General features: G+C 39.7%; 1 non-coding gene across 1 annotated transcript; it reads left to right on the top strand.

Annotated features, from left to right (window-relative positions):
* The first annotated feature begins 18810 nt into the window (after nucleotides 1-18810).
* On the top strand, nucleotides 18811-18918 carry LOC148561835 (small nucleolar RNA R71). Its single transcript, XR_015887370.1, has one exon. It is a non-coding gene; the product is annotated as a small nucleolar RNA R71 (small nucleolar RNA).
* The last annotated feature ends 968 nt before the right edge of the window (nucleotides 18919-19886 follow it).

Below are 19886 nucleotides of genomic sequence, written 5' to 3'. Positions count from 1 at the left end.
TTTGGCATTAGCCCTCGCCTATGTTCTAATTGCTTTGATATCTTTGTTGTAGGCTTAATTTTCTTTCTTTTTCTTTCCTTTTAGGTTGGCCACCAAAAGAAGGAAAGGAAAAGCTTCTAATGGGGCAACAAACAAGCTCATCCGCACAACCTTTTGAAGGAACTCATCAATTGTAGCAACCCATCCACCTTGCTCTTCTTTGCATGCATCGAGGACGGTGCAAATTTCTAAGTGTGGGGAGGTCGTCCGACCGACCTCCATGGGTAACAATTTCCTTCTTAACACCAATTCTTAATTTTTTTTTGCAGTTAGTTGTTGCATTGCATGATAGGTTGCATGTTAGTTAGAATTTGTATATATTTTACCACTTCCTTTTTATGTTAGGACTACTTGGTTAGGGTGACGATTTCTTTTCCAAGAAACTGTTTTTAGGGCACCCTACCAATTCGAAAAAAAAAATTTTTGTTGAACTTGCTTGAAGAATTTATTTTGGAACATGGTTTTTGAGCTAAGAACACAAGCATGTGAGTTTTGAGCCCAAATGTGTGGTTGCATCATATAACCACTTATTTTCCATTCTTGTGTGCATTGTTCTCTTTCTATGATTGTGATCTTTGATTTGTTTGATTATTTATGTCTATTATTCCATGTATATATACATTTGTATGATTAAGGCCATCATTTAATTTAGCTCACTTACCCAAATAGCCTACCTTTCATCAACCATTGTTAGCCACTTTTGAGCCTATTTAGTCCCTTTTGTTCTTAATTGTAGCACATCACTACCCATAAGCGAAAAACAATAAATTTCCTTAATTTGGATCTTTGATTAGCTTCGACTAGTGAGGGTGTATACTATTTGGGTATGGGAAACTTGGGACATTGGTTGAGAAAAAAGTGTGCTTTTGTATTTTTGTTGAAAATATTGGGAATTGGGTACATATTCATGCACTATATGTAAAACCATATGCATTGATACATTTGTATATACTTTAGAAAAAAATGATAAAGAAAAAGAAAAAGAACATATATATATATAAAAGAAAAAAAAAAGAGAAAAAGAAAAAAGGGGACAAAAATACCCCAAAGTAAAGTAACAATAACAATGCATATGGAATGTTAATTAAAGAGAATGCATGAGTGTGTGAAAAAGTGAGAATCATGGGTAGCTAGGTTGTGTATTAGAATTGTATAGGTTGTTACATGTGTTAGGTGAGAGCTTAGGCAAATCAAAGATACAAATTTCAAGCTCACTTGACCATATGCATCCCTACCTTTACCCTAGCCCCATTACAACCTATGAACAAGTCCTCATGATGAATGTATGCATGCATTGAATAATTGTTGATTGTTAGAAGAAAAACAAATCTTGGAAAGCATGAGTAGAAGAGAATTGAGTGAATCGACCCTATACACTAGAGCGACTAGAGCGGATACACTTCCGGTGAGGGTTCGATGCTCAAGTCCTTGTTCCCAGCTTTCATGAGCTTTCTTCTTGCAAGTTTATTTGAACTTCATTTTGATATTCAAATTGGTAGGATTCATGAATCATCATACTACTTAGCCCTACATGTGCATATGTGTTCTTGGAGATTGATTTACTCTTAACCAAGTAGGTAGAATCATTTTGCATTTAGTTGCATGCATGTAGATAGGTTTATATAGTTCTTTGCATTGAATAAATGTTCATACCCCTTTTCTTGTCCTTCTTTATTCTTAGCATGAGGACATGCTTGGTTTAAGTGTGGGGAGATTTGATAAACACCAATTTTGTGGTTTATCTTGTGCTTAATTTGGGAGATTTTATCACCTTTTCCCACATTTATTCAATGAAATAGTATGGTTTTGTAATTCTCCCTAGATTTGTGCTTAAGTGTGAAAACATACTTTTTAGGCCTTAAAATAGCTAAATTTAACTCACTTTAATTCCATTCGATGCCTTGATATGTTTGTTGAGTGATTTCAGGTTCATAAGGCAAGTATTAGATGGAAGAAGTGAGGAGAAAAGCATGCAAAGTGGGAGAACTCATGAAGAAATGAAGGAACCGCAAAGCTGTCAAGCCTAACCTCTTCGCACTCAATTGACCATAACTTGAGCTACAGAGGTCCAAATGAGGCGGTTCCAGTTGCGTTGGAAAGCTAACATCTGGGGCTTCAAAATGATAAGAAATTTGTATTGTTGCCTAACGTATAGGGACGCGCACATGCACTGTACGCGTGCACGCCGATGGAGCAGCGTGGGTCCACTTTGGGCAACTCGTTGGGGGCGATTTCTAGCTCATTTTGGGCCTAATCCAACTCATTTCTGATGCTATTGAACCCAAGGATTGAGGGGGGAATGAACCAAGTAGTCATAGTTTAGTTTTCATCATGTTTTAGGGTAGAATTCTAGAGAGAGTGGCTCTCTCCTCTCTCTAGATTTAGGATAGAAATTAGGGTAAAGTTAGGTTAATCACTCTCAAATCTCTCTTTCAATTCTTGTTTTGATTGCAATTTTCTTTATGTTTTAGTATTCTATTATCTTAATCTTCTTAGTTTCTCTTGTTAATTTCTTGTTTTGCTCTCTCTTATGTTGATGAACCATTGTTGGATCTTGATTTCTTTTATTGCAATTTTATGTTTCCATGTCCTTTTTATGTTCATCTTAATTCCTATTGTTGATTTCTTGCTTGTGGTAGTCATGGGTTTTCTTTAATTCTTGCATTTTATTATTTTTACTTTCCTTGCACACTAGGTATTTGATGAAATATTTCCTCTAGTTTTTTAGTAGTTCTCTTTACTCTTGGCTTGGGCTAAGGGAATTGAGTGACCTTGATTCATTGGGTCTCAATGATTTGATGATTTGAGGACCCTTAGTGATCAATTTGATATCCATTGACACTAGCCCACTACTAATCTAATTAGTAGATAGGTTGGGACTTATGGGTTGATGTGATCAAGCCTATTTGACGTACTTCAAGCCTAGGAGTAGATATTACATACTTAAGGCTTTTGGAAGTAGACTTAATAGGTTGGCCTCTCATAATTGTCAATATATGGTTTGTAGACAAGGATGGTGATCTCAATTACCTATGTCTAGCCAAGAGTACTTTTTATTTCTTTTATTAGTTAATTGTTCATTTAGTTTCCTTGCCGTCTATTTTCTTGCTAATTACCAAATCAAACCCCCCACATCTTCATAGCCAATAATTAAACACTTCATTGCAATTCCTTGTGAGATGACCCGGAGTCTAAATACTTCGGTTATAAATTCATTGGGGTTTGTACTTGTGACAACCAAAATTTTTGATGTGAGAATTGTTTGTTGGTTTGGAGCTATGCTTATAACGAAGTAATTCTTTTCTATAAGAAGAAAATCTATACCATCACAACAATTCCCACCCATCAGTAGGGTGTTACAATATGGTATCAGAGCAGTTCGTTCCTATAGAGCCTGAGAAAATGACTGACTATGCTTCTGGGCATACTCTGAGTGTTTGTATATGCTGAATTAGGATATCTAACTGATATATTTGGCATATTGGTTCATGAGCATGCATTTTGGACTTTGAAGCACTAGACTTGGGATATTGAGACTGATCACCTTGATATCACTTGTTTGGTGTGAACAGGTATTAAATGGCGCTCGTGGATGTAGACGCAGTCGAGGGAGAGCGGTGCGCGAAATTAGAACTCGCACAACTGAACCGACAAGTGCACCAGGTCGTCCAAGTAATACCTTAGGTGAGTAAGGGTCGATCCCACAAGGATTGTCAGATTGAGAAAGCTGTGGTTATCTTACAGATCTTAGTCAGGTGAACAGAAAAGATGGTTGGTGTTGTAAATGCATAAAACAAAATAATAGAGAAAGCAATACTAAATTGACTTAGAAACGATGATGGATGAGTAGTTAAGGCTTCGGAGATGCTTATTCTTCCGGATTAACACTTCTTACTGTCTACTTCAACAACGAATGATTCATTCAATGGCAAAGTTGTAAGTGACTAAAACCAGGGTCAGTGGTAATTAATCTCCTCAGATCCAAACCAAATGCCAGGGTCAGTGGAACATTCAATCTGGATGAGGGTGAAGCTCATGCATTCAATCTCTGGTGATCCTACTCAAAATACCACAGACAAGGTCGGATCTTCCAAATCGGAGAATGAAGCTCTATGGTTCTAGCCTTGGCACCATACAAACCTCAGTCACCCATGACTTACAAGATTTTATGTCACATATCCCAATTAGCCTAGATACGTGTTGGAATCTGTGATGCACTCTCAAGCTGTAGCTCAATACTATCCTGTCAGGGACTCGCAAGAACTCATGTAGAATCAGGGGTCATACGTCAGTTCCACCCCAGATCCATAAGGATGAAGAATGAAAAGACATCATAGAATACAATCAAACATAAATTAAAGTAGAAAGGTAATTGTATTAATCCATAGGAATCAGCAAAGCTCCTAACCTTAACCTAGGAGGTTTAGTTGCTCACACTGTACAGAAAAAAATGTATAATATGTTCTGGTGATCTTTGCCTATATATATTAATCTAATATTTAAAAATTACAAGAGTGAAATAAACTAAGTAGAAAGGTGCGAAAATCCACTTTTGGACCCACTTGGTGAGTGTTTGGGTCGAGCTTGGCATCTAACTTGAAGGAGTGGGCATTGAACGGCCACTAAGGGGTAAATATGCTACTTCTTTGCTCCCTTTGTAGCGTTGAACGCTGGGTTTGGGCGTTCAACACTGGCTTGAGTCCTCCTTGGACATTGAACGCCAAAAAGGGGGTAGTTTGGGCGTTTAACGCATGTTTTGGGTAGTCCAATCCGAAGAAATATACTGGAAAGCCCTAAAAGTTAGCTTTCCAACGCAGTTGAGAGCGCGTCAATTGGACTTTTGTAGCTCCAGAAATACTCGTTTCAATGCACGAAGTTCAGAATCTGACAACATCTGCTATGCTTTTCTTGCCTCTGAATCAGACTTTGCCAAAACTTGCCAAATTCACCTAAAATCATAGGAAAAAAACAAAAGCTCAAAGTAGTATCCAAAAAGTAAATTCTTTAAGAAAACCTACTAAAACATAATAAAACTTAACAAAATATACTAAAAACACTAGGAAAATAACATCAAAGAGCGTATAAAATATCCGCTCATCAGAACACCAAACTTAAACTGTTGCTTGTTCTCAAGCAACCAAAAACAAGTAGGACTAAAAAGAAGAGAAAGATACAATAAGTCTTAGAGTTTTCAAAGAAGCTCACTTCCAATTACTGAGTGGGGCTAATAGCTCTTTACTTCTGAAGAGTTTTGGCATCTCACTTTCCTTTGAAGTTCAGATCATTGGCATCTCTCACAACTAGAATCTGGATGAAATTATTGGTTCTCTTATTTAAGTTCTTCTTGATTCTTGAACACAACTCCCTTTGGTGCTTTACACCTTTTGAGCCTGGCGTGACTCTAAGCGTTATGTTTTTCTGTATTACCACTGGATACATAAACGCCACAGGCACTTAACTGGGGGAATCCTTTCAATTCGAATTTAGCTTTACTTAAATTCCCAGTCAGTGGTGCCCAGAGTTCTTAAGCGTACTCTTTTGCTTTGGATCACGACTTTAACTGCTCAGTCTCAAGTTTTTCTCTTGACACCTTCACACCACAAGCATTTAGTTAGGGATAGCAACTCAATTGAGATTTTTAGGTTAATTTTTAACCCTCTTAATCACTGATGCTCAAAACCTTGGGTCCTTTTATTGGTTTTCTTCTTGAAAGGATATATATATATATATATATATAATTTGGATTTTTCTGAGAACCAACAATACCTCTCTAAATTCACTATTCTTCCAAGGATATATATATATATATATATATAATTTGGATTTTTCTGAGAACCAACAATACCTCTCTAAATTCACTGTTCTTCCAAGAGCCAAGACCCTCAACTTCAAGACAATTATACATAGTTAATTCATGCATTCAGAAAATAAATGCAAGGCCACCATTTTTTAGAAAGAATGCATTACAATCAACTTAAGAATTCTTGTATTTTACTTCTTCTTCAAAGAAAATGAAATTTTATTTAAATTTAATGGAATGACGAGTGGAATATCTTATACTTAATTGACAAGAATGAAAATTAATTACTGAAAAAATAAAGAAAATACTACTAGTGATCATGTACTCTTAGATATGAAAAACGGAAATTAGAATAAGAACAGGATAGGAGGTGAAACTCAACCACCTTAATCCTGGTGGTCACTGCTTTCTCCAGAAGCTACTTTCTGGCGCTTCTACTTCTCATGTTCTTCAACCAGCTTCTGTAGCATGCAAGACTGATTTTTTTGCTCCTCTCTCAATTGGTCCATGGTGGATTGCAACTGTTCAACGGATGCTGCTAGTTGAGTCTAATATTCAATTGGAGGGGTACTTTGCTCTTGAGGTGGCTCGGGTGTCTTTCTCTTAACATGATCATCTGGCTGTTGAATCTTGTCCAGAGCTGGTCCCCTGGTGCTTTCCATACTTTCTTTGGTGATTGGGGTGTCTATTGGGATGCACATGTCTCTATCAATCAGGACTCTTGCCTCAATACACAAGCGAGAGATAAGATATGGGAAAGCCAGCTTGGCTTGAGTTGAGGTCTTATTTGCGAATTTATATAACTCGCAGGGGATCAGTTAGTGAACTTCCACTTCATTGCCCATCATGATGCAGTGGATCATCACAGCTCGCCTAATAATAACTTCCGAACGGTTGCTAGTGAAAAGTATGAACCGCCCGATGAAGTCCAGCCAACCCCTGGCAACTGGCTTGAGATCCATTCTCCTTAGTTAGTTTGGTTTACCTTTCTTGTTGTTGATCCACTGAGTTCCGGGCAGACATATGTCTTTAAGGACTTGATCTAGCCTCGGATTAGCTTGTACCCTCCTATTAAAGGAGTCCAGGTCATCCTTTAGCGAGGGAAATTTGAAAATTTCCCTCACCCTATCTAGATTGAAATGTAGAGTCCTTCCTTGGACCATGGTGTGCCATGTATGGAATCCATGTCCTTCTTTCTTTTGTTTATCTATCATCCATAGATTTGAATAAAATTCATGGACTCTTACTATTCCAACAGTAGTTCTAGGGTTGGCTAGAACTTTCCAACCCCTCATTCGAATTTGCTCTTGGATTTCTGGGTAATCGTCTTCTTTTAAGTCGAACTTGACTTCTGAAATCACTGTCTTCTTGCACACTACATTATAGTAGTGTTCTTCATGAAGCTTGGAGTAGAATCTATAAGGTTTATAGGAAGTTGTTGGTGGATCGCTTTCTTTTTTGTTTCCTGATGTAGATCTTCCACTTCTTGGAGCCATGGATTGTAAATAAGTGAAAGAGCAATGCTTTTGCCACACCAAACTTAAAAGGTTTGCTCGTTCCGAGCAAAAAGAAGAAGTAGAGGGGACGTAGGAAGGAGGAAGAGGAGGCGTGAAGGAGAGAGAAGGGTTCAAATGTGGAGGAAGAGAGAAGGAAGGTGGGTCATTATAAAAGGGGAAAAGATTATCAATTTTAAATTTTTAAAGATAGGATCAAAGAAAGAACAAGATATGATCAAAAATCTTTTTGAATGAAGAAAGATTTGAGAAAGATTTTGAAAAAAGTTTGAAAACAATTTGAAAAAGATTATGTGGAAAGAGAGTATAATCATAAAAAGATATAAAAGAGAAGTTATAGATTAAAAAGATTTGAAAAAGATTTGATTTAAAAAGATAAGAATGGGAATTAAGTTGTTGAAAGAGATATGGGATAAATGGTCTAAATTTTGTGGAATGCAATTTAAATTAAATGAGAGTGTGATGTGAAGAAAAGATTGATGAAAAGATAAGGATTTAAAAAGATATGGTTTGCCAAAATTAACCCCTCCTTCCCTTCTTTGCAAATACGAAATTTGGCTCATCCTCATGGCGTTGAACACCAGGGGGTGTCTATTTTTTTTTTTCAACGCCAAGAATGGGCATTGAACGCTCATAGGGGACCATAAAATGGTCCTGAGCCTGCCCCTATGTGGGCGTTGAACGCCCAGGGAGCTCCTTTTCTGGCGTTCAACGCCAGCCCTTAACTCCTTAATAGGGTTGGACGCCCATACTGCCTCCTTTCTGGCATTCAACGCCAGCCTTCCTCCCCTTCTTGGCCGTTGAATGCCCAGCTTCTTCCTTATCTGGCGTTCAATGCCAGCAAGGAGTTCTCTCCAGGGTGTTCTGATTTCAATTCTGAATATCTCTGTCTTTATTCTAAGTGCTGCGCATGATCACAAACATCAAAAAGCAGAGGAAAACTATGAAAATTAATAGGAAATGAACTAAAACTGAATTTAAATGAGAATAAATAGAAGAACTCAAACAGTAATATACTACTTATGGTTGGGTTGCCTCCCAACAAGCACTTCTTTACCGTCACTAGCTTGACATCACTGCTGTTACGTTAGCAGCAGTGTAGAACTTTCTTGCTCAATGTGATCCCTTAGGTAGTGTTTGACTCTCTGGCCATTGACGGTGAATCTTTTGTCCGAGTGTCTGTTTTGGAGCTCTATATGACCATAAGGTGAACATTAGTGACCATAAAAGGTCCTGTCCATCTTGAATTGAGCTTCCCAGGGAAGAGCTTGAGTTTGGAATTGAAGACTAAGACCTTCTGGCCAGGCTTGAATACTTTGGAAGATATCTTTTTATCATGCTATTTCTTGGCCCTTTCCTTGTAGATTTTTGCATTTTCAAATGTAGCATGTCAGAATTCATCCAACTCATTTAACTGGAGCAACCATTTTTCTCCTGCAGCCTTAGCATCAAAGTTGAGGAATCTGGTTGCCTAGTAGTCCCTGTGCTCCAGTTCCACTGGCAAATAACATGCCTTACCATAGACCAGCTGGTAAGGTGACATTCCAATACAGGTCTTGAAAGCTGTTCTATATGCCCAGAGAGCGTCATCAAGCATCCTTGCCCAGTCCTTTCTAGAGGAGCTCACTGTTCTTTCCAAGATTCTTTTGAGCTCCCTGTTGGAGATCTCAGCTTGTCCATTTGTCTGCAGATGGTAGGGAGTTGCTACTCTGTGGCAAACACCATAACGTTGCAGAATTGAGTCGAGCTGTTTATTACAAAAGTGACTCCCTCCATCACTAATTAGTGTCCTTCGAACATTGAATATGCTGAAAATGTGTTTCTGGAGGAATCTCATCACCACTCGGGTATCATTAGTGGGTGATAGGATTGCTTTGACCCATTTAGATACATAATCTACTGCCACCAGGATGTATGTGTTCGAATATGAGGGTGGAAAATGCCCTATGAAGTCTATTCCCCATACGTCAAGTAGCTCGATTTCCAAGATCCATTGTTGTGGCATCTCATGATTATGAGGTAGATTTCCAGCACGTTGACAACTATCACAGTTGCGGATAAACTCCTGGGAATCCTTGAAGAGCATTGGCCAATAGAAGCCGCACTAAAGGACCTTGGTGGCTGTTCGCTCACCTCAAAATGACCTCCATAATTTGAGCCATGGCAGTGCCATAGGATTTACTGTGTTTCTTCGTTAGACATACAACGGTGGATTATACTATCCGAGCATCTTTTGCAAAGGTATGGTTTGTCCCACAAGTAGTACTTAGCATCATGGATGAGTTTTCGAACTTGCTGTCTACTGTATTCCTTGGGGATGAACCTTATAGCTTTGTAATTTGCAATGTCAGCAAACCAAGGCGCTTTGCGTATTGCAAAGAGTTGTTCGTCCAAAAAGGTATCGGATATCTCAGTAGTGGGAAGAGACGTCCCTGCTGCAGGTTTAATTTGGGATAAATGGTCAGCCACCTCGTTTTCTGATCCTTTCTTGTCCCTGATCTCTATGTCAAATTCTTGCAGGAGTAATACCCATCTTATTAGTCTTGGTTTAGAATACTGCTTGGAGAGAAGGTACTTGAGAGCAGTATGGTCAGTATAGATAATGACTTTAGATCCTATTAAATAGGACCTGAACTTATCAATGGCATAAACCACTGCAAGTAACTCCTTCTCTGTGGTGGTGTAATTTCTTTGCGCGTTATTTAAAACACGACTGGAATAATAAATGATGTGTAAGAGCTTATCATGTCTCTGTCCCAGGACTGCACCAATTGCATGATCACTGGCATCACACATTAGTTCGAACGGGAGGTCCCAGTTGGGTGCAGAAATGATAGGTGCAGAGATAAGCTTTGCTTTCAGGGTTTCGAAGGCATGCCTACACTCTTTGTTAAAAACAAAAAGAGTGTCAGCGGCTAAGAGATTGCACATGGGTTTTGCAATTTTGGAGAAGTCTTTTATAAACCTCCTGTAGAAACCTGCATGTCCTAAGAAACTTCTAACTACTCTAACATTAGTAGGTGTTGGTAATCGTTCAATTACTTCCACCTTGGCCTAATCGACCTCTATGCCCTCGTTCGAAATCCGATGTCCAAGAACAATTCCTTTAGTAACCATGAAGTGGCATTTTTCCCAGCTTAAAACTAGGTTCGTTTCTTAGCATCGTTTCAAAACTAAAGCGAGATGGTTAAGGCATGAATCAAATGGATCGCTAAAGACCTAGAAGTCATCCACGAATACCTCAAGGAATTTCTCAACCATGTCAGAGAAAATGGAGAGCATTCACCTTTGAAAGGTGGCAGGTGCATTACAGAAGCCGAATGGCATTCTTCTCTAAGCAAATATGCCGTATGGGCATGTGAATGTTGTCTTCTCCTGATTCTGAGGATCTACTACAATCTGATTGTAGCCTGAATAGCCATCCAGAAAGCAGTACAATGCATGCCCGGCCAATCCACTACAAGAAAAAAGGCCTGTCGGCACCCTTTCTTCTTTCCACGCTTTTAAAGTGTGCCCAAAAGTGGTCTACGGGCAAGCTTTTGCGAGGGTGGCCACTGATTTGTGATTTGACCACGCTCTTTTTGCCACGCTTGAAAAGTGTGGCCATAGAGAAAAATCAGCACGCTTTTACGAGGGTGGCCACTTAGTTGAAATTTGGCCACGCTTTCTTACTACCACGCTTGAAAAGCATGGCCATAGAGAGAAATTGGTACGTTTAAAAAACGTTGCTAATTTGTCTTCTAATGATCACCTTTTTAAAGCGTGTCCATATCCCGTGTTCATTTGGGCAACCTACAAAAGCATACCGATAGAGTTCCCTCCCCCAAAATTTAATTTTACACCAATTTTTTTCAAACACTTTTCTTTTGTTTTTTTTAACTTTTCACTTTTAAACCTATAAGTGATAACATTATACACTTTGTTTCCAAATTCACCTCAAACTTAGAGAAGCCGTCGCACCCAGTAGTAGCTCGCCTTCATGTTCATCACTTTTGAATCTCAAATTTCTATCTCATTTCCTTAACCCTAATTCACACAGCAGTAGTGCCTCCCTTTCCCTCATTTTCAGCATTCGAGCACTTCTCCTTGTCCTCCATCTTTCTCCAGTGCCATTATTTCAGTCTTTCCCTCAACCCTCACAGATTCGACCCCTCTCCACTCTCCTCCTCAGTGCCACTCATCCCCTCCACCGTTGTAGTCCCTGGCTCACCCATTCCTTCCCTCGCAGTCACACCGGCCGTCGCCCGTAGTCCTCCGTGGAACTCGCCCATCACTCGAAGTCGCACTCCGAAGCCGTCGCCTGTTGTTCTCCTCGGAACTCACCCGTTGCGCGTTGTCCTCCGTGGATCTTGCAGCCGCTATCGTCCTCCACGATACAATGCAATAAACAGTTGCATTCCTCTACATCCTTCACCCAGCTCTCTGAAACTCTGCATCTATTTTTCTTATTTGCAGTTAGTTGTTGAATTTCTACCTTTTTTTTTTTTAATTATTTGTTCTAATTTTTTTGGATCTAATTATTTGTTCTTGGTTGTTATTATTTTTTTATTCTGATTTCTTTGTTATGATTATTTGTTGCCAGTTCTAATTTTTTGTTTTGGGTTTTGCTTGTTTTGAATGTTGTTTTCGAACCGATTTCTTATTCTGAATTTTGGTTCTAATTTGGTAATGCAGGACAACAGCATTAATGTTGGCATTCAGTGAACATCTTCGGGATAACTATAGTCTTGCTACTGTAAGTGTAATAAAATTTTGGCATTCAAGTCATTATTTGATCTTGTAGATAGTTTTGTACACAGTCATACATGGTTTCTTTGTTTGTTTTCTATGTGAGACATTTGTTTTTTAAAGAATTATCCTCAAATTATGATTAGGACAAGACATTGATCTACACAACAAAGAGACAGTAAAACTTGTAATGTTTTAACTAACACCAACCAGGACCTGGTAATGTGTTGAGCATGGTGGTGCACGAAATTGTGATCTCCAGGCTCGAACAAATCCTGGTAATGGCTCCAAAGCTTGGTGCTCTGATCTTAATTCATAATTGTCACAACTTCGATACAACTAACCAGCAAGTGCACTGGGTCGTCCAAGTAATACCTTACGTGAGTAAGGGTCGAATCCCACGGAGATTGTTGGTATGAAGCAAGCTATGGTCACCTTGTAAATCTCAGTCAGGCAGATATAAAGTAATCATGGAGTTTTCAAATAATAGATAATATAATAGGGATAGAGATACTTATGTAATTCATTGGTGAGAATTTCAGATAAGCGAATGGAGATGCTTTTCGTTCCTCTGAACTTCTGCTTTCCTGCTATCTTCATCCAGTCAGTCTTACTCCTTTCCATGGCTGGCTTTATGTGATACATCACCACTGTCAATGGCTACTTTCGGTCATCTCTCGGGAAAATGATCCAATGCCCTGTCACGGCACGGCTAATCGTTTGGAGGCATCACCCTTGTCAATGGCTTCATCTTATCCTCTCAGTGAATAATATGCTCACGCACCCTGTCACGGCACGGCTATTCATCTGTCGGTTCTCGATCATGCTGGAATAGGATTTACTATCCTTTTGCGTCTGTCACTAACGCCCTGCAATCGCGAGTTAGGAGCTCGTCACAGTCATTCAATCATTGAATTCTACTCGGAATACCACAGACAAGGTTTAGACTTTCCGGATTCTCTTGAATGCCGCCATCATTCTAGCTTACGCCACGAAGATTCTGGTTAGGAGATCTAAGAGATACTCATTCTAGCTTAATTCATGTAGAACAGAAGTGTTTGTCAGGCACGCGTTCATAAGGGAGAAGGATGATGAGCGTCACACATAATCATCACCTTCATCACGTTCTTGGGTGCGAATGGATATCTTAGAAGCGAAATAAGAAGAATTGAATAGAAAACAGAAGTACTTTGCATTAATCTTTGAGGAACAGCAGAGCTCCACACCTTAATCTATGGAGTGTAGAAACTCTACCGTATGAAAATACATAAGTGAAGGTCCAGGCATGGCCGAGATGGCCAGCCTCCTTAGTCTAAGAACTATGCGTTCAAAGATGCCTAATACAATAGTAAGAGGTCCTATTTATAATAAACTAGCTACTAGGGTTTACATGAGTAAGTATTTGATGTATAAATCCACTTCCGGGGCCCACTTGGTGTGTGTTTGGGCTGAGCTTAAGTGTTGCACGTGCAGAGGCCATTTGTGGAGTTGAACGCCAGTTTCTGTGCCAGTTTGGGCGTTCAACTCTGGTTCTGGATCCTTTTCTGGCGCTGGACGCCAGATTTGGGCAGAAGGCTGGCGTTGAACGCCAGTTTACGTCGTCAATTCGTGGCCAACGTATGGACTATTATATATTGCTGGAAAGCCCTGGATGTCTACTTTTCAACGCAATTGGAAGCGCGCCATTTCGAGTTCTGTAGCTCCAGAAAATCCACTTTGAGTGCAGGGAGGTCAGAATCCAACAGCATCAGCAGTCCTTTTTCAACCTCTGAATCTGATTTCTGCTCAAGTCCCTCAATTTCAGCCAGAAAATACCTGAAATCACAGAAAAACACACAAACTCATAGTAAAGTCCAGAAATGTGAATTTAACATAAAAACTAAGGAAAACATCCCTAAAAGTAACTAGATCCTACTAAAAACATACTAAAAACAATGCCAAAAAGCGTATAAATTATCCGCTCATCACAACACCAAACTTAAATTGTTGCTTGTCCCCAAGCAACTGAAAATCAAACAGGATAAAAAGAAGAGAATATACTATAAATTCCAAACTATCAATGAAATAGAGCTTTAATCATATGAGCGGGAATTATAGCTTTTTGCCTCTTAAATAGTTTTGGCATCTCACTTTATCCATTGAGGTTCAGAATGATTGGCATCTATAGGAACTCAGAGTTCAGATAGTGTTATTGATTCTCCTAGTTCAGTATGATGATTCTTGAACACAGCTTCCTTATGAGTCTTGGTCGTGGCCCTAAGCACTTTGTTTTCCAGTATTACCACCGGATACATAAATGCCACAGACACATAATTGGGTGAACCTTTTCAGATTGTGACTCAGCTTTGCTAAAGTCCTCAATTAGAGGTGTCCAGGGTTCTTAAGCACACTCTTCTTTTGCTTTGGACCTTGACTTTAACCGCTCAGTCTCAAGTTTTCACTTGACACCTACACGCCACAAGCACATGGTTAGGGACAGCTTGGTTTAGCCGCTTAGACCAGGATTTTATTCCTTTAGGCCCTCCTATCCACTGATGCTCAAAGCCTTGGGATCCCTTTTTTTATTTGCCCTTGCCTTTTAGTTTTAAGGGTTATTGGCTTTTTCTGCTTGCTTTTTCTTTTTCTTTATTATTTTTTTTTTCTATTTTTTTTCGCCCCCTTTTTTCTTCTTTTTTTTTTCTGCAAGCTTTGTTCTTTGCTGCTTTTTCTTGCTTCAAGAATCATTTTTATGATTTTTTAGATTATCGAATAACATGTCTCCTAGTCATCATTCTTTCAAGAGCCAACATATTTAACATTCTTAAACAACAACTTCAAAAGACATATGCACTGTTCAAGCATACATTCAGAAAACAAGAAGCATTGTCACTACGTCAATATAATTAAGCTAAGTTCAAGGATAAATTCGAAACTCATGTACTTCTTGTTCTTTTTGAATTAAAATATTTTTCATTTAAGAGAGGTGATGGATTCATAGGACATTCATATCTTTAAGACAAAGTTACTAACTACTAATGATCATGTAATGAAGACACAAACATAGATAAGCACATAACATAGAAAACGAAAAACAGAAGAAAGAAGAACAAGGAATGAATCCACCTTAGTGATGGTGGCGTTTTCTTCTTGAGGAACCAATGATGTCCTTGAGTTCTTCTATGTCTCTTCCTTGTCTTTGTTGCTCCTCCCTCATTGCTTTTTGATCTTCTCTTATTTCATGAAGCATGATGGAGTGCTCTTGATGTTCCACCCTTAGTTGTCCCATATTGGAACTCAATTCTTCTAGGGAGGTGTTGATGTGCTCCCAATAGTTTTGTGGAGGAAAGTGCATTTGAGGCATTTCCGGAATCTCATGGTGATGAGCATCTTGCGCCTCTTGAGCTCCATGACTGGGCTCTCTTGCTTGCTCCATCTTTTTCTTAGTGATGGGCTTGTCCTCTTTGATGAGGATATCTCCCTCTATGTCAATCCCAGCTGAATTGCATAGGTGGCAAATGAGGTGAGGAAAGGCTAACCTTGCCATGGTGGAGGACTTGTCAGCCACCTTGTAGAGTTCTTGAGGTATAATCTCATGAACTTCCACCTCTTCTCCAATCATGATGCTATGGATCATGATGGCCCGGTCTATAGTAACTTCAGACCGGTTGCTAGTGGGAATGATTGAGCATTGAATAAACTCCAACCATCCTCTAGCTATAGGCTTGAGGTCCAATCTTCTTAGTTGAACCGGCTTGCCTTTGGAGTCAATCTTCCATTGAGCTCCTTCTACACATATGTCCATAAGGACTTGGTCCAACCTTTGATCAAAGTTGACTCTCCTTGTGTAGGGGCGTGCGTTCTCTTCCATGTATGGCAAGTTGAACGCCAACCTCACATTTTCCGGACTAAAATCTAAGTATTTCCCCCGAACCATTGTAACATAGTTCTTTGGATCCGGGTTCTTACTTTGATCATGGTTCTTGGTGATCCATGCATTGGCATAGAACTCTTGAACCATTAGGATGCCGACTTGTTGGATGGGATTTGTTAGAACTTCCCAACCTCTTCTTTGAATTTCATGTCGGATCTCCGGATACTCATTTCTTTTGAGTTTAAAAGGGACCTCAGGGATCACCTTCTTCTTGGCCACAACATCATAGAAGTGGTCTTGATGGGCTTTAGAGATGAATCTTTCCATCTCCCATGACTCGGATGTGGAAGCTTTTGTCTTCCCTTTCCCTCTTCTAGAGGATTCTCCGGTCTTGGGTGCCATCAATGGTAATGGAAAAACAAAAAAGCTATGCTTTTACCACACCAAATTTAGAATATTGCTCGCCCTCGAGCAATAAACAAAAGAATAGAAGAAGAAGAAGAAATATGGAGAGGGAGAGGGAGATGTGGTTTCGGCCAAGAAGGGTATAGAGGTGTTGTGTTGTGTGAATTTGAAGAAGAGTGGAGGGCTTTATATAGGGAAGGGGGGGTTAAGGTTCGGCCATATGGGTGGGTTTGGGTGGGAAATTGGTTTTGAATTTTGAAGGTAGGTGGGGATCCTGTGGGGTCCACAGATCCTGAGTGGATCCTGTGGGATCCACAGATCCTGAGTGGATCCTGTGGGGTCCACAGATCCTGAGGTTTTCAAGGATTTACATCCCTGCACCCCTTAGGCATGTAAAAATGCCTTTGTACCCAACTCTGGGCGTTCAGCGCCAGGTTGGTGGCCATTTTGGGCGTTCAACGCCCATTTGTGTGCCATTTCTGGCGTTGAACGCCAGAACCATGCCTGTTCTGGCGTTCAGCGCCCAGAAGCTGCCCATTTTGAGCGTTCAGTGCCAAAACCATGCTCTGTTCTGGCGCTGAACGCCAGACAGATGCTCCTCCAGGGTGTGATTTTTCTTCTGCTATTTTTGATTCCGTTTTCAATTTTTCTATTTATTTTGTGACTCCACATGATCATGACCCTAAGAAAATATGAAAAACAATGAAAATAAGAATTAGATAAACATTGGGTTGCCTCCCAACAAGCGCTTCTTTAATGTCAATAGCTTGACAGTGGGCTCTCATGGAGCCTCACAGATGTGCAGAGCTTTGTTGAAACTCTCCAACACCAAACTTAGAGTTTGGATATGGGAGTTCAACTCCAAACTTAGAGTTTGGTTGTGGCCTCCCAACACCAAATTTAGAGTTTGACTGTGGGGGCTTTGGTTGACTCTGCTTGGAGAGAAGCTTTTTCTGCTTCCTCTCCATGGTTGCAGAGGGAGATCCTTGAGTTTTGAATACAAGGGAATTCTCATTCCATTGAAGGACTATTTCACCTCTGTCAACATCAATCACAGCTCTTGCTGTGGCCAGGAAAGGTCTTCCTAGGATGATGGATTCATCCTATTCCTTTCCAGTATCCAGGACTATGAAATCAGTAGGTACGTAAAGGCCCTCAACCTTTACTAATACATCTTCTACTTGTCCATAAGCCTGTCTTCTTGAGCTGTCTGCCATCTCTAGTGAGATTTTAGCAGCTTGCACCCCACAGATTCCCAGTTTCTCTATTACAGAGAGGGGCATGAGGTTTATTCCTGAACCAAGGTCACACAGAGCCTTAAAGATCATGGTGCCTATGGTACAGGGTATTATGAACTTTCCAGGATCCTGTCTCTTCTGAGGCAATGTCAGTTGATCCAGATCACTTAGTTCATTGATGAACAAGGGAGGTTCAACTTCCCAAGCATCAATGCCAAACAATTTGGCATTCAGCTTCATGATTGCACCAAGAAACTTGGCAGTTTGCTCTTCAGTGACATCCTCATTCTCTTCAGAAGAGGAATACTCATCAGAGCTCATGAAGGGCATAAGGAGGTTCAATGGAATCTCTATGGTCTCTAGATGAGCCTCAGAGTCCTTTGGTTCCTCAGAGGGAAGCTCCTTATTGATCATTGGACGTCCCAGGAGGTCTTCCTCCTTGGGATTCACGTCCTCTCCTCTCCTCACAGGTTCGGCCATGGCGCTTATGCCAATGGCCTTGCACTCTCCTTTTGGGTTCTCTTCTGTATTGCTTGGGAGAGTACTAGGAGGGATTTCAGTGATCCTTTTACTCAGCTGGCCCACTTGTGCTTCCAAATTTCTAATGGAAGACCTTGTTTCATTCATGAAACTTACAGTGGCCTTAGATAGATCAGAGACTAGATTTGCTAAAGTAGAAGCATTTTGTTCAGAGTTCTCTGTTTGTTGCTGAGTTGATGGAAAAGGCTTGCTGTTGCTAAACCTATTTCTTCCACCATTATTAAAGCCTTGTTGGGGCTTTTGATCCTTCCATGAGAAATTTGGATGATTTCTCCATGTTGAGTTATAGGTGTTTCCATAAGGTTCACCTAAGTAATTTACCTCTGCTATTGCAGGGTTCTCAGGATCATAAGCTTCTTCTTCAGAAGATGCCTCTTGAGTACTGTTGGATGCAGCTTGCATTCCATTCAGACTCTGAGAAATCATATTGACTTGCTGAGTCAATATTTTATTCTGAGCCAATATGGCATTCAGAGTATCAACCTCAAGAACTCCCTTCTTCATAGGCGTCCCATTACTCACAGGATTCCTTTCAGAAGTGTACATGAACTGGTTATTAGCAACCATGTCAATGAGTTCTTGAGCTTCTGCAGGCGTTTTCTTTAGGTGAATGGATCCACCTGCAGAAGTGTCCAGTGACATCTTTGATAGCTCAGATAAACCATCATAGAATATATCCAGGATGGTCCATTCTGAAAGCATGTCAGAAGGACACTTTTTGGTCAACTGTTTGTATCTTTCCCAAGCTTCATAGAGGGATTCACCTTCTTTCTGTCTGAAGGTTTGAACATCAGCTCTAAGCTTGCTCAGCTTTTGAGGAGGAAAGTACTTGGCTAAGAAAGCCGTGACCAGCTTATCCCAAGAGTTCAGGCTGTCTTTAGGTTGAGAATCCAACCATAATCTAGCTCTGTCTCTTACAGCAAAAGGGAAAAGCATGAGCCTGTAGACTTCAGGATCTACTCCATTAGTCTTAACAGTATCACATATTTGCAAGAATTCAATTAAGAACTGAAAAGGATCTTCAGATGGAAGTCCATGAAACTTGCAGTTCTGCTGCATCAGAGAAACTAATTGAGGTTTCAGCTCAAAGTTGTTTGCTCCAATGGCAGGAATGGAGATGCTTCTTCCATGTAAATTGGAATTAGGTGCAGTAAAGTCACCAAGCATCTTCCTTACATTATTATTATTTTCGGCTGCCATCTCCTTTTCTTGTTCGAAAATTTCTGAAAGGTTATCTCTGGATTGTTGTATTTTAGCTTCTCTTAATTTTCTCTTCGGAGTCCTTTCAGGTTCTGGATCTACTTCCACAAGAATGTTCTTATCCTTGCTCCTGCTCATATGACAAAGAAGAAGGCACAGAAAAATAATAATAATAATGGAGATCCTTTATACCACAGTATAGGGATTCCTATGTGAGTGGAAGAAGAGGGGGAGACAAAGAATGTAATATAATGGAAGAAACATAACTGTGAGGATGGAAGAGAGGTGAGATGAGATGTTAGGATATGAACGAATAAATAAAATAGGATGGGGGAGGTATAATTTTCGAAAATTATTTTGAAAAGGAGTTAGTGATTTTTGAAAATTGGTTTTTGAAAATTTGTTAGTATTTTTCGAAAAATTTTTTTGAAATAAAAATAAAAATAATTAGTTAATTAAAAAGAAATTTTTGAAAAAGGGGGAGATATTTTCGAAAATTAGAAAGAGAGAATTAGTTAGGTGGTTTTGAAAAAGTTAAGAAACAAACAAAGAGTTAGTTAGTTAGTTGAAAC

The sequence above is a fragment of the Arachis ipaensis genome, chromosome B6 (assembly GCF_059453495.1).
Source record: "Arachis ipaensis isolate K30076 ecotype BB chromosome B6, ASM5945349v1, whole genome shotgun sequence".
NCBI classification, from domain to species: Eukaryota; Viridiplantae; Streptophyta; class Magnoliopsida; order Fabales; family Fabaceae; genus Arachis; species Arachis ipaensis.
The sequence above is the reverse complement of the archived record's forward strand: the minus strand, read 5'-3'. Positions and strand labels throughout refer to the sequence as shown.